Source organism: Pogona vitticeps, chromosome 1, assembly GCF_051106095.1.
Source record: "Pogona vitticeps strain Pit_001003342236 chromosome 1, PviZW2.1, whole genome shotgun sequence".
Lineage (NCBI taxonomy): Eukaryota > Metazoa > Chordata > Lepidosauria > Squamata > Agamidae > Pogona > Pogona vitticeps.
The window spans coordinates 251,869,263-251,885,076 of NC_135783.1; positions in this window are offsets into that span (position 1 = coordinate 251,869,263).

A 15,814-nucleotide genomic window follows, 5' to 3' on the forward strand; every position below is an offset into this window, starting at 1 on the left:
CCCAGGGACTTTCTGATTAGCAGGGATTCTTATATCATTTGCTGGCACAAATGAGCCTCATGGCGCAGTGGTTAAACTGCTCTACTGCAGCCAAAACTGTGCTCACGACCTGGGGTTCAAATCCCAGGTAGCGGCTCAAGGTTGACTCAGCCTTCTATCCTTCCGAGGTCGGTAAAATGAGTACCCAGCTCACGGGGGGGGGGCAATGTGTAGCCTACATAATTAACTTGTAAAGCACCTAGAGAGTGCTTGAAGCACTATGTGGCGGTATATAAGCAGCACGCTTTGCCTCGCTTTGCTTTTATCCCCCTCAAGATTCCTTGTTACTTCTAACCTTTGCTGCAGTCCTCACAGAAGATAAGAAAAAAAAATGAGTTTCCCCAGGATCATTATACATTTTTGCAAGCTATCCCTGTTGTAATGCAATGTATTTCAGGGTAGTTAGATCTTGGACAGGTGATTAAGAACCACGAGCTTTAGAAATGACCCACCCCTCCTTTGTTCATGTGGATGGATCCAGCTGCCTCCATTTTTGGACTCTCTTTGTGGAGAAGGGAATGGTTATGGAAACAGTTATAACATGCAACTGCATTTCCAAACTCACCACTACCCTATTGCTCAAGGGGAAGAGCTGTGACATTACATCTGTTGTGCTGAATAGAAAAGTATGAAGGAGGCACACAGACACGTCCATATCTTTTGTAATGTCGGTTAGTTGTGCCTCTCAGGCAGCTTTAATGTAATTCAAATCTTGGAGCTCAGCTCATGACACCTATATCTGATTGGGAAATGGACTGTTATATACTAAGAGGGCATCTGTGCAAATCTTCCTGCAAAAACTAGCAAAGATAATGTTCCTCACTGACCTTGGAAATAATTCATAGAAACTTATTTGCAACCCTGTAACGGTTGCAAATTTTCAAGTAGAATTTTGAAGTTCATTATTTTAACAATTAATGCAAGCAATGAAGGGTTAAATCTTAGAGTAACAGTTAACCTATTGCTTTAACTTATTTTGTTATTGGGGGGTGTAATTGAATTTTGGGGGGTATTTTTTGTTATTTTATTTGCTTTTTAAAACTAATATGTTGACAACATTATAATAATGATTATTGTAATGAACAAATTTTATTTTTCCATTTTTGGGGGGCCAGAATTGTATTGGTGTTTGTATAAAGTTTGCATAATAGCTTAGCCCTGTCGTGCAGCAGAGATGTCATCAATTAGCCACAGCAAGTCAGGCAAACTTTACCCAATCACTAATAGGATTCTGGCTCATGTTTTAACATGAAGAAGTCAGTTTTCTTATCAGGCCAAAAGAAAAGGAAAAAAGAAAGAAAGAATACAAAAATGTTGTGGCAGCTTAGAGACTAACTGCTATATTTTAATGTGAATTTTCGTGGACAAGTCCACCGCCTCAGACAGAAGAGCAGGATTACAGGGCAAATAAAGGTAAAAGGTTCCCCTTGACATTTTTAGTCCAGTCGTGTCCAACTCTAGGGGGTGGTGCTCATCTCTGTTTCCAAGCCGTAGAGCCAATGCTTGTTCGTAGTTTCCATTGCCACGTGGCCAGCATGACTAGGGAACGCCGTTTTACCTTCCCACCATGGTGGTACTTATTTATCTACTCACATTTGCATGCTTTCGAACTGCTAGGTTGGCGAGGAGCTGGGACAAAGCGACGGACACTCACTCCGTCGCATGGATTCGATCTTACGACTGCTGGTCTTCTGACCCTGCAGCACAGGCTTCTGCGGTTTAGCCCACAGCACCACCACGTCCCCACAGGGCAAATGTTTATACATTTATATATGGGCCCCTTGCTGGAGGAGACTGTAATTTTAACAAAGAGACGGTTCTATCCTTGGCACATGTTGTTGATGCAGTAGTGGGGCATTTCACACCTCGCAATGACCTTCAAGATCCCTGTTGACATTCAGTGCTGCACAATCAACAGCTTATGCCCAGGAAAAACAGTCTCTTTGTTAAAAATATAGTCTCTCCCAGCAAGGCTCCCATCTATAAGTGTATAAATATTTGCCACGGAGTCCCACTCTTTATGTTCACAAAATCTCAAATTAAAATATAGCAGTTAATCTTTAAGGTGCCACAATGCTTTTGCTGCTGCTGCTGCTGCTGTTGTTATTGTTATTACTGGTTTTGCCTGATATGCTAGCACAGACTAACATGGCTATCTCTTTGAAAACTGGAAAAAGGAAGTGTTTCACAGATTAAATAAATGGACAAGCTGTGTTTCCTTGTAAGCAGTTCCTATTTGGAAAGTTTCCTCGTGGCATTTGTAGAATTTGGAAGAAGAGCAGGGTTCGAATGCCTACACCCTCAACAACAGTCTTTGCCACTTCAGCACACGGGTAGAGAAGTGTACCTCAGCCCAAGGGTGGGTGTGCATGGCGGGAATCCACGTTGATTAACATAAAATGTACAGGGCCGTACATTTTATTATTAGGATAACCCTGTCCTGAGGGGTAAAATGATTCTTCCCAGGCAGAAAATTTTCTTTGCATAATTTGCAAACTCTGTTTTGAATTTTTATGCAAAATGGCTGTGGCTTTTGGAACTGCTTTTGAGACTGAGGACTAGGAGTAGTAGTTAGTTCAAGAGAAAGTGGACAATTCTAGGCACAGGTTGCCACTCTGAAAGGCGCAGCTATCTTTCCACCTTCTTGAACTCAGTCCTTGACATAATTGTTAAAGAGGAACACACATTGCTTACCCAGGTCATTCTCTGAAACGTACCTGTCTCAGATTTCTTGAGTGCCCAGCATTTGCATAGTTGACAGGTCAAAATGATTAATGCCACCAAGAGCAGGAGAAGGGACAGGGCCAACATGCCGTATTTCCAAAGATCAAGGGACAGCAGTGAAAGGTTCTGAAACCAATACAGGCCATGTCTCGCTTGTGTCATAGCTCACTCTTTACTGGAAACAGAAGGGAGAAGAGGCTTCATGTTACATTGCAGTTGCTGCAGGTTAGATCTGTGCTATGGAATGATACGGACTGATGTGAACCTTTTGCCCCTCAGACACTTTGGATTACAATTTCCACACATCCTTCCTTACCTTAGTTATGTTGTCTGGAGCTGCTGGGAGTTGGAAGTCCAAAATATCAGGAGAGGGTTTACAGTATGTTCCCCATCTTGGTCTAAACAAAATTTAATACATGCAAATAAGACTTCTGCTACCACTCCATGAACAAGTTTTGCAATACTATATGATTTAAATTTTGTATGTGGGCAGGAGGTAGGAGTGACATCAGCTAGAACCACCAATTACACAGGCAAATGTCAAGAACAGCATTATTTGTGCAGCCAGTATATTTAAACTTAGGTGCAGCTAGCTGCCTGCATTGATGTCAATTCCCAAGCCCCAGACTTGGCCAGAAGGGTGCATCACCTTTTCCCACCCACCCCATGCCACTCCGCCCTGACTCTCCTTTATAATCCAGTTCATTTCTATGGTAGGTTACCACCCAACTGTATACTACAGATAGCATATTTTGCAAAGGAATTCCGTCCGTTTGGTCTGGCTGTCACAGCACAAGCTTTTCACACCTCCTGTAGCTTGCAAATCAACTCACTTATTTGGTGATTGATCACCAGGAGATAAATACAGACTGATCACCATAATCACACTGATCACCATAATCACCCATCTCCTGAAAAGGACAAAAGCTGATCCCACAGCTATAAATAACTCCCAAACAAACTGCACCAGAGCACAGAGTGCTGCTCCTGTCCTCTGAAGATGCCGGCCGCAGAGACTGGCAAAACATTAGGAAGAACAACCTTCAGAACATAGCCAAAGAGCCCGAAAAACCCACAACAACCAATAAATACAGACTATTTGAAAGTATGATTGCTCAGGTACAAAGCTCTCCTGGAATCAAGTTTCTGAAGTCCAAACATGCTTTCAGCTTTTAATGTTGTACTTCTCACCTATCCCCCTCTCCACAATAGTCCAGAAGACTTCAGGTCTTCCTGGCAGCCAAGATACCCTCCATGAACTGCATCATTCATACTACTGGTTTATGGAAAACAGTGTAAGGCATCTAACCTTATTGACTTTATTTTTCAATGTAGTGCTATAGCACTGAGCCACTAATACAGGGGATTGCTGTGCAGATTAGGATGGGTTTTTCATGTTCAAGCAAAAGATCCCAAACATGAAAAAGCTTCTGTTTTGTGTTTTTCTGGCAACTGCTGAAACAGAGAGTGTGATCATACACGGGGAAACAGATCACAGTCTGGACCACTTGTGGATTGGACCAGTGCAACCTTTTCCCTGGTGATCATATGAAATGCTCTGCAGCCTGACCCCAATCTGTTCCCAAACTGGACCTTTCTTGTCCAGGTGCAGGGCTTCTACCTTTGGGAGGCGGGCAGGGATTATTCTCCTGCAGATAGCAGTGTCACTTTGAAAGAGATCATTTCCACTAAAGTCACTCGTTCTGATGCGATCCAGCTTGTACCTTTGCAGCTGTCTGATCACACCCAGAGTCTTTAGAATACATATGATTTGTGCTCACAAAAGAGGGGTACACACACAAACCAAAAATTGTGTTCCTTTTATATTTTCTCTTCTGAGTAGCTAACTATTCAGTGCCCTTTTATTTCTCAAGTCACCTGAGAAATTTTTCATCCAGCAACATTGTGAGGACTGTCAGCAGCCAATCAGAATGTCCTTTGGGAGCAGGAATCTAGAATCTGTAAAAGGGACTGAAACCCAGTGAAGAGAGTTCTTTGCTTCCATCCTTCCTGGTGGGTGTGCTGAGTTCCTGCTGCCCTGCATCTCAGATTGCTGCCAACCTGCCTGCTTCCCTTTTGGTTCAATTCCATTTTTACCTTTTCTCCTTTCATTTTCGGGGAGTTCCTCCTCATTTATTTTGATTATTTTTGTTACTGCTTAGCCTACCTGCTGGTGCCTGCTAGACACAAAAAAAGAGAAGAAAAGACATCAGGCACTAGAGGGAAGAGAAATCTCCCCACATGTTAGTACTTCTGATGGGATGGGTGGCTTTGATTGTGCTTTGAAACACAGCTGAACATGTGACTTCCATGACAGACGCACATGTGTCAGAACACTGTGGTTCAGCATGCTGTGTATAGGTCAGGCAACAGCCAGTTATTGTAAGTACAGTATATGGACACAACTAAATGACTAAACCACCACCACCACCACCAGAGGTATATGAATCGCATCTCTCCAGAGAAAGTCTGCTTGAGTTCAAAGGAATATACCCTACATTCCTAGGCATAGCACAAGCAATTGGGGGGGGGGTCTGAAGATGGGTCTGGAGAATCATCATCCTTGTAGGGAGAGCGACTTTCTTAAAAAGAAAAAAGAAAAAAAAGAGAGTAGCGGCATGCCTGTCCTCCATCCCAGACTGTTCCCCTTTGCAAATAAAGCTCTAGCAAGAAGGTTCAGCAGTCCAGACCTCCCAAACTTTGACCAGCCTCATCTTCACCACTAGGCAGACACATAAGGCCATAGAGTTATGATGTTTTTAGACAGACAGACGGACGGACGGACGGACGGACGGACGGACGGACGGACGGACGGACGGACGGACGGACGGACAGACAGACAGACAGACAGACAGACAGACAGACAGACAGACAGACAGACAGACAGACAGATAGATAGATAGATAGATAGATAGATAGATAGATAGATAGATAGATAGATAGATAGATAGATAGATAGATAGATAGATAGATAGATAGATAGATAGATAGATAGATAGATAGATAGATGAAGTGGAAGGCAATTGGAGTTCAGTGTTACTAGCGCTGTGTCGCTTCAGCAAACCTGGTACCCAACAGGGTGCTTCTCCAGTGCTAGTGCTGAAGTAAGATTAACTGCCAATTTGGTCAATTTTGTATGTGTAATGGATTTATGGGTGTGTGGGAGAGCCACTTATCCTTCACCTCAGACAGTGAAAAGTCTTAAGTCAGCCCCTTGACACGCACTGTGCTTAAATTTTGATCCCAGTGGAGTTAATTTCCATTTAAAGAAAAGAAATGGGGATGCAGCCGCTTACAGAGACACCTGCTGGTGAGTTCTTGAATTTCTGTCCAGCAATTGGTTTGTTAGACCACCTTTTCAGAGACACCAATATTAGCATTGCATGAAAGTATTGTTGAAGATACCTCAGACTTGGAGAACATCTTTTAAATACTGTGCTATTTTGGGTAGCACACTTGTTAACTTTTTTAAAAAAGCATGCTGGTAATGGATATAGTTCCTCAAGCCAAAAGAAGGATGTTTAACATGTGCAAAGACAGTTTAAATCAAATCAGCTGGAAGGGAAACTTTAACAGAAAGGATGAAAGGGAGGACAGGTGAGGAAAAAAAGCAGCTCCACAGGTCAAGCTCAAGGCTGAAAGAGACTGGTTACAAGCAATGGAAATCTTGACATGATTTACTGGTTGCACTTTTAGATCGCCTGATGACCAGGATTCCCTGATCTGTGTACAGCACATCAACACTATAAAACAGAAAGAGTGAAATGATGACTAAGGACAGGACTTCGGAAACCAAGATAAAAGCCTGCAGCAAAGAGAGAGACATTACATTTATGGTCTGCTTAATTTCCATGTAAAATACACTGGGTCAAGGAAACTAGAAAGAGGAAGTACTAGGTTAACAGTGGCTTTATGCAGACAGTTCGTATGTGCCGTATCTTTTTATTGCCCACTTCCAATATAACGTTTGAGATCCCTTTGGCTAAAATGAGAACAAGAAGAGCAGGTGACCATAACCAACCACGGTGACAAAGTTAACAAAGTAGACATGCACCACAGGTCCAGGAGAAAGGAAAAAAAAACCCTGAAGATTTCAATTGCACTGCAAGAGCATGGCTCATAAAAATGGAGCAACGTCAAGTCAATTCTAGGTAGAGAATACTCAGAGGTTGCTTACTATTCCCTTCTTCTGGGGTATCCTCTGGGACTGTGCAGCTTTCCCATGGCCAGACAGGCTCTCTTTTCTCCCAGGAGGCACGGGGGGGGGATCAAACTGCCAACCTCTGCCCACAGCCTGATACCAAAACCACTGAGCTATCTAACCAGCTAAGAGCATAGCCAGCTGTCATTAAATCCGTGGGGAAAGGCCCCAGGTGTCCTCATCCTGGTGTAGTGGTTAGACTGTGATTTCACTGGATTGGACTCTCCAGTGAACCAGGAAACTCCCTGGAAGATCTTTGGGTAGTCACTCTCTTTCAGCCTGACCTACTTCATAGGGTGGTTGTTGTGAGCTACTTATATTGCCTAAAGATTGTTAGAGGAGAAGCAGGGTTTAAATGCAATTAATAAAATAAATAAACACACCGGATTCCCAGAATTTCTGTAGCTCAGCCCATGCAGGTAGAAGCTCGCACTACACTCACACCTGATGCAGGCAATCTCAGGCAATGCATAGCACACTGTGTTGTCTTTATAGAGTGAAGGGCTTGTGAGATGATGATCCCTCCTTTCCACATCTTTCTGATGGCCCTCTCCTAGCACCAGTGTTCCTGCAGCTATGAACAATTAACAGTCCAAATGAGAGAGAGGCTTCTAGAAGCAGGCATCTGGATTTAAGTCACCTCAACATTTTGAAAACTGTCTTGCACTGTGCAAGAAGAGTCTTGAGCTCCTACACTATTGTGAACCCCTCCCTTTCACCCCAACCTCCAAATGAACTCACCGTCTCCCTGTTACTGGCTTTACTTTTTCCACCGTCTGTTTGGCGGAGCTCTCTCAGCGAAACAGGAGTTCAGAACCTCCAGTGTGGCAAGGACTGGCACAATGTACTAGAAAAACAAGTTCTGCCTCACACAGGAAAAAAAAAGTGGACTATAATTAATTGGGATCCACTTTGCACAGCTGGAAGAAAACTGATCTTTATCTTTCTTCCTAGAGCAAAATGCTTTGAGCTCAGGAGCTTCAGAAGGCCCCAAATCAGCATCTGGGGGCTATTTGGAGCTGAAACCAAGCATATTAATGACCTCTTTTTAGACACAGGGTATGTTCTCTCTGATTTTATGTGTTTGCTGAGTCCCTGGCTTGGAAACAGCAAGGGGTGCTGTGCACTTATTGTAAGTTTGATCAGAAGGAGTGAGTCCAGCCCAGTTAGTCACCTGCTTCAACGCAGGAATAAATAACCTGGGCGACTCTCTGTTGTAGACTACAGATTTCTCCTGAAATGCAGTTAGAGATATTGATGTCTTTGAAAATCCAGGTGTGAACGCCCTAATGGGGCAAATGGGCAGGGCCACCAAAAGAGCCGTGGAGTACCGTAGAATCTTAGAAATATTTCAGTTGCTATAGTTCCAGAATCTTTTAGCACATAGAGCCCACTCCCCAAAGAAAGTAAATGACTATTACATTTCTTAACACATGAAGTGATGGCGACACCTCTCCAAATGCAGATTTCTACTGGGAAGTGCCCTTTTGATTTTGCTAGGCCATGGATCACACCTGGAACAAAACAAACATAAATATATATGCTGTTCATTATTCTCTGGACTTTGTGAGTCTGAATTTGCTATAACATTTGAAGTAAAGCCTGCCTTAGCGACACAAATGGCTTAAATACAATTGTGTTCCATAAAGGAGATTCAAGGTTTCAAGGGTTAATTTGTCCGTTTATGAAAGCAATGATTGCACAACAAAAACTACAATTCTAATAATCGCTACCTTATTGCTGTGTAGATTTTTAGAAGCAGAAGCATCAGAAGGGCTTCTTTGTCTTTTTCTTGAGCAACCAGACTTTTGTTTTGTGCTTGTGCTTCTCCCCGTTCTCTATGCTTTGTCCAGAACTGGAAAAGACTTTGATTAATTTATTTTTATGTGTGTGCAAATTGGATCAACCACAACAGAAAAGCCCTGCTTGATATTTTGGTTGTACTGAAGTTGAGATCTCTCACAGGGATTTGAGAATCCTTGCCAGCTCATCCTAAGACATAAAGGAGACACTGGTGAGAATTCTTCTTGTCCCTATAACTTAATTATTTAAAATAAAGATTAAAAATACACCTTTGAGTTCATTCTCCATCAGTGAAAATTCCTTTAAAAAAAAACTGTTGGAATCTTTAAAGACTGGCATGAGGTTGCACCAGCTCCACTCCTTTTCAGCACAGTAAGGCACTTTTTATAGTTTAATCAAAATCCAGATTCCAAGAAAGAAACAGCCATTTAACTGTAGAAAAAGATATTTTTTCTTAGTATGTTGCAGCATGTTTATCTTCATATATACACACACAGACTACCTATCTATATGCTCATTCCATAAAAATATGTGCTGTATAATGGCATTGGTCCCATATGAAATACACTGCAAGTTACTTGGTTGTTTTTTTAAAAAAATCAAGTAATATTACTTACTATTGGCACAGGAACAAAGGATGCATTCTCAAACAGAATGGAACAAAAGACATAAAACACAAACAGAGCTTTCTGGTGGTTGCTCTTTTAAGCAAAAAGGAAAGTATTCCCACATGGATGAAGAGTGCATCCTAGATACTTCATACAACATTAAGAGGTTTGGGTGTGTACTATCTTTTAATACTTGTAGCTGGCTGTGCCAAGAGCACTAATGAGAACATGGCTCTGCTGACTGCTTCCCCTCTGGAGAATCCCTCTTGATTTCAAACCAGATTTAAGTTCAAAATACTAGAGATATGTGATGGTTGTTGTGGGTTTTCCGGATTGTTTGGCCGTGTTCTTAAGGTTCTTCTTCCTAATGTTTCTCCAGCCTCTGTGGCTGGCATCTTCAGAGGACAGGAGTCAGAGTACAGATAGAGTTCTGACCCCTGTCCTCTGAAGATGCCAGCCACAGAGACTGGAGAAACGTTAGGAAGAAGAACCTTAAGAACACAGCCAAACAACCCAGAAAACCCACAACAACCATAGGATCTTGGCCATGAAAGCCTTCGGGAATACTAGAGATATGTGTTTAGCCAAGAGAAAAGGACTAACTCAGAATGGACTTGAAAGGGTAAAGTTGCTCCAGATTTGGATTCAGAGTTTTGGGATGTCATAAATATGCTGGCTTTCATTAAATCAGTAGATCTGCAGGAAATATTCAGAATATGGATAGCCATATACACCTGAAAGATCAAAGTGACTTCTCTGATAGGTACTTGAGCATATTATTGTAGGCCCCTTGCTCAATGGCAGAGCACATGGGTTGCATCCTGAAGGTCCTAGATTCAACCTTTGGCATCTTCTGATAGGCGTGGAAAATCTTTTTCTTTGAAAGCATGGAACTTCGCTGTGAGCCAGGGGTAATGAAATCAAACTACGTAGACTTACACTCTAAGGGTGCAACTACACCCTTGGAAACATGTGAAGTGTTCCTCTGTGAAGTCACACCTGGGAAGTTGGGCTTCCTTGGGTAACTTTGCTTTAGGAGGTCACATGGGAGTCAGCAGAGAGAATAGCAGGAATTACCAGCCTCCACTTGCTAGCTATACCGCAGCCTTCCAGATCTGCAGGAGGAACAGTTACCTCCTTAACAAGCTGCAAAAGGGGGAGGGGGAGGCTGGTATTTTGGGGGGTGGGTGACTCCTAGCTGCTGTATCACAGCAGCACTAGCACAAAGCTCTTTTAAAAGAAGAGAAACTGTGTTTGGAGACAAATGGGGTACTTGCTTGAGGGGAAGTGAGACCCACACAACTGTCCTGTTCCTTCCTCTTTTCCCATCTTAAACTAGGAAACTGGAAGTGCTAGCTCCTGGTCACCCATTGCATAGGCTCAGGTGATCACATTGAAATGATGCAAATACATTCATTTGAAAAGGAAAAAAAAAAGAAGCCCCAGAAGCAAAAGGAGAAACTCCAGACTGATTTGCATTCGCCTGTGCACTAGGTATTCAACAGAAAATAATGTGAATCTGACAGTTTCCTGCATTATTTGTCAATGTAGTACTGTAGTCCCCTAAGGCTGCTTCCTATATTTTGCTGCATAAATAAAGACACAAAGGTCTTTCAAAATTGAAATATACTTTCTCTACAACAACTAGAACAATTGATACTGATGCATGCAGGAATGTTAGAAGCAATGTCTAAATGTCATTCAAGACCAGATACCAATCCAGATTTGATTCCTCCCTTCACATTTCATTTATATATATATTCATTTTCTCCTCCCTGCCTATTTTATCATTACTACCCTGTGACAGACAGTGACTGGTCTAAGATCATCCACTAAACTTTTATCCTTAGCCCTAGCATGAAACTATTAATCATGTCACCACACCATCTGTACTTCATCTAAGGCAGTCTTGAACCTGGTGATCCTCTAGATTGTTTAGTTCATCTCTATTTAGCCACTGCTAACATGACCAATATGCAGAACATGACATACAGAAAGCAAGGCTGAGATTCAGAAGAAGGAAAGAAAATTGATGGAAGAAGCTTCAGTAACTTAAAGTGTGCAGGTGACATATTAGTGGCACAAAATAGCAGTTACTTTAAACAACTACTGAAGAAGGTAAAAGAAAAAAGTGTAAAAGCAGGATTACAGTTGAGGGTTGAGAAGGCAAAAACCAGAAAATGGGTTCTAGATCAAATCAGGCCTGAGTGTTCAAACAAAACCAATAACTAAACTAAGACTATCCTTCTTTACACACAGCAGAAGACAAGACTCTGGCCAAAACAATAAGACCAGGAAAACTGGAAGGCAGTAGGAAAAGAGATAGACCAATACAGACAGATTAACTCAGTAAAGGAAACCATAATTTTTAGTCTGCAAGACTTGAGCAGGGCTGTTAACGACACAATCTTTTGGAAGTTATTAATTCATAAGGTTCCCATAAGTCAGGGATGACTTGGTGGCACACAGCAACAACAACATGGCTAATTATGAGGTTTCATGGGAAATGAAGTACAAAAGATCTAAATAATGTCAGATCAAGGAAGGCTAATCTATGGCATGTGCTGCAGGAAAAAAAAAACATGCATCACTCTTTCTTTTAATAGGTTATGGTTATGGAGTAAACCTTGTGCCTGTAACACATATAGCCAGCCAAGTCAAACAGCACGCTTGCTGTTCTGGACTAGACCTAGGAAGATTACTCCTTCATTATTGGAACTCCAAGGATGTGAGTGAGGAGCAACCTGTCCACCAGATTATTCTGCACCACTGAACACAAAGCACATATGCCTTCCAAGCTGGCCATCACCCAGCACATACACTGAGTACGAGAGAATCCTTGCCAGGAATACAGAAGAAAGAGATGTTCATTCTCAAAGGACAGAAAACACAGTATGTGTTTGGCTGTAACATACCCTCATCACAGATGCCCAGCCAGTATTGAAAGAAGGGTTTGTGTGTGTGTGTGTGTGTGTGTGTGTGTGTGTGTGTGTGTGCGTGCGTGCGTGCGTGCGTGCGTGCGTGTGCTCTCCCTTGTGTGTTTTATGGCAGCCCCAAAGCATCAAAACGCATAGCTTGAGGAAGCGTTTGTCCTCTCCCCATTTGTTACAGGTCCTATAATAAGCATCATATTTCCACAGTGCTTTAGAATCTAGCATTTCTACTTAGCACACCAAAAATGAGCAGCTGGGGCCTATCAGTCACTGTTCCCCAAACTCGTCAAGACATGCAGTAGCAGAACACAGCCTAAATTGAATTTTTTAACACAAGACTGTAAAGATGAAAAGAACTGTGGCACTGCAGCAAGAAGGGAGGGTCTCACCACTCAGCAGAAGCCATATTCTGCTTGAGTCCAGCAGGCATATGTTTGGAAGGTTGCTCCATACTAAGAAGTGAATCCTAAGTCCCACATCAGCTGCACTCTAGGCAGTGTATGTCCCACATAGTTCAAGCCATCCAATAGTTTGGATCCAAAGATATTCTCTAAAATGCTACCACGAGCTAAGCAGTTCATCCATCCCTTTAATGTTACTGCCAGCATGGGACCTGGAAGACAGCAACTGCATTGGCTACAGTGCTATAGTGGAGTCAAGGTTTGCAGATTCAAATGGCTGGGTTTTTGATTAGCAGGGACAACAGCATCTTCTGTCAGCCCAAATTGCCTGCTGATTATTCTCTGTCTATCAGTTAATTCCAATAAATTGGGCACTAAGCTATAACATACTGCTGCCATGTTATGCATGTGTGTGTGGATATATACAGTAGATGACCAAATACATAATATACTTAGCTATGAGTTGATGCTGCATTCTGGGACTTTCTTTGGGGACATGACTTTGAGAACAGTCATGTGCTTTGCAGCCTACCATTGTCACAGTGACTGACTGAGCCTCCTCTGCTTCTAGAGTCCCTGTCAGACGAGTGAGTGAAGCCTGTGCCCCAGAATTTGGAAGAGAGCCCCTTACGGAGCATGTTGCTATAATAAATCAAGGCCAGTATCCTGTTGGAGTGCGGGTGGAACATTAAGGTTCCACCAACATTCTATTGTGCAAGCCAGAAATCACCCTATTCCAGCAAACAGGGTTTCTATTGGCACAAGGATGTCTCAAATACCTCCTCATGCAAGAGGTGAAAACGCCCAACAACTCATGGAAAAGAAAGTTGTACAAGCAATAAGACTGCATAGGTTCTTGCCCAAAATCTATAGTATATCAAAGCACAGATGGCTGTGTGTGATTGGGTTCTTGTTCAAGATTAAGCAGTTCCTCTTCCTTAATGTGATTTACCACAGGAGACACATTAACATTAACCAAAGGTTTAATTTCCTTCAAAGGGGAAGGGTGTACAACAACTTCAGTGGGTTCAACAGGACCAGCAACCACAGCCGTTTCAACCCACATTACTGGTAGTCCTGTCATAACCAGAGTCCATCAACGAGAGGGCATTCCAAATTTCTTGTGGTTGGTAGGTTTCCTCACTGATTGACTCCTCACCGTGCAAATAGTTCTGCAACAAGGGTGTCGAGCCCCATCTCCCTTGGGAGGTGTCAGAGCCATGGGGATAGGATCCAGGGACTCTTTCCTCTTGGATAAACATAAATGGTCCATTTCAATGGCTGTGCTTCTCTGAATTGAATTTCAATGCCTGCGCTTCCTTGTCCTTGCAAGGTGCCTTTTCCTCTCTCTTCTTGCCTCTCCCTTGTGTGGAAATGAGGGACCTTCCTGTTCTTTAAACAACCACTCTTCTTCTTTCTTTCCCTCTATATCTGGACTCTCCCACTCCTTTGAGCCCCAGCTCTTCTTCCCCTCCTCCTTTGCCATTAAGAAACCCTCCACTATTGGTTGTTCTTTTCCCGCCCTTTTCTTCTGTCTCCCTCTGCTTTCTGACTGTCCCCTAGAACCAGGTTCTGAAGCATAGCAGGTAGGATGGTGTTGACTCCTTCCACCCTAGACAACTGAGGGGATGGCTCACTTCTAGGTTTAACCATACCGACCAGTTCCTCTTCACGCTATGGCCAGATTCTGGACAATGGTGACTCATCAGAGCCGACTTTCCTGTCTGTGACAATGACCAGCCACTTCCCCCCAGCGAAAAATTAGCACACTCCTATCTGCACATCCCAGGGCAAACCTGTTTCTGTGGTCCTCTTAACACGCTGGAGGTGGAAGTGGATGCTTGCTTCTTTCCAGCAGTTTCTTCTCAAGTGTTAAAGGACAAGGGACCAAGGATGCTAGGCAACAGCTTGTGTGTTACTGCACGACAACAGTTGCCTGCTATAGCTGCAGTTTGGTCATAAAGAGTATTTGCTCCAAGGTTTGTCTAGACCAGTGGTTCTTAACCTTGGGTTACTCAGGAGTTTTGGACTGCAACTCCCAGAAGCCTTCACCACCAACTGTGCTGGCTGGGGTTTCTGGGAGTTGCAGTTCAGAAGCATCCGAGTAACAAAGGTTAAGAACCACTGGTCTAGACAGACACACTACCATAAGGTTAACTATGAGCTTTATCCTCTAGAAAACTGTGCACCCATTCCTAAACAGCCTTAAACCTCTAGTTATGTTCTGGGTCCCAAACGTAGGAGAAGCATTTTCCATTGTTGTCTTGCAAATATAGAACTCTTTTATGCCACAAACTTTCCAAAGCTCAAGATCCTGCTTAGAAGTGTTGCAAGGATATTGGAGCTGGGTGTATGATTGTTCTTTGTGGACATCAAACAAGTTTTGACCATTCTATTTCATTTGGATTTTCATGGTTTTTTAAAATTATACCCACCATGAGAACCTAGGTACACATATGTGCACCCACAAGCTAGTTAATGACATTCTTATGGCAGCTGTCAAAAACAGAAAAAAACATGTTAAGGCAGCAATAAGAGACAATATAAGAGACTATCTAGCAGGGATTAAAAAGCTGAAGGCAGAGTTTTAGTACTGAGCAATATTTCAGAAGCCATGTTATAAAGTGTTATTGGAAAAGAGGTAGAAAATGACCCACAGCAACATGTGTAGGCATCCTTCTGTCTCGAGAGACTATGGTAATGTGCTCTGAATACAGGTATTCCAACAATGTCTGGGGTGGCTGAGAAGGCCAGTTTGAGAGTGACAATCCCTTCCACACTGAAGACAAATCCAATCTGTCCCCTGTCCAGCACCCTGATTTTGCTGGTTTTGCGACTGCCTCTTTGCCTTGGCCTACTGGACAAGGGTCTCTACAAAATGGGAGAGGCCATGATGCACCGCCTGCCTTCAGGCTGAACACTCAGACATCAAGGTTTCCCATCTGTTGAGGTCCATTCCTAAGGCCTTCAGATCCTGCCTGCAGATATCCTTGTATCACAGCTGTGGTCTCCCCTCTGGGGTGCTTTCCCTGCAATAATTCTCCATACAGGAGATCTTTCAGAATCTGACCGTCAGCCATTTTCACAACATGCCCGAGCCAATGT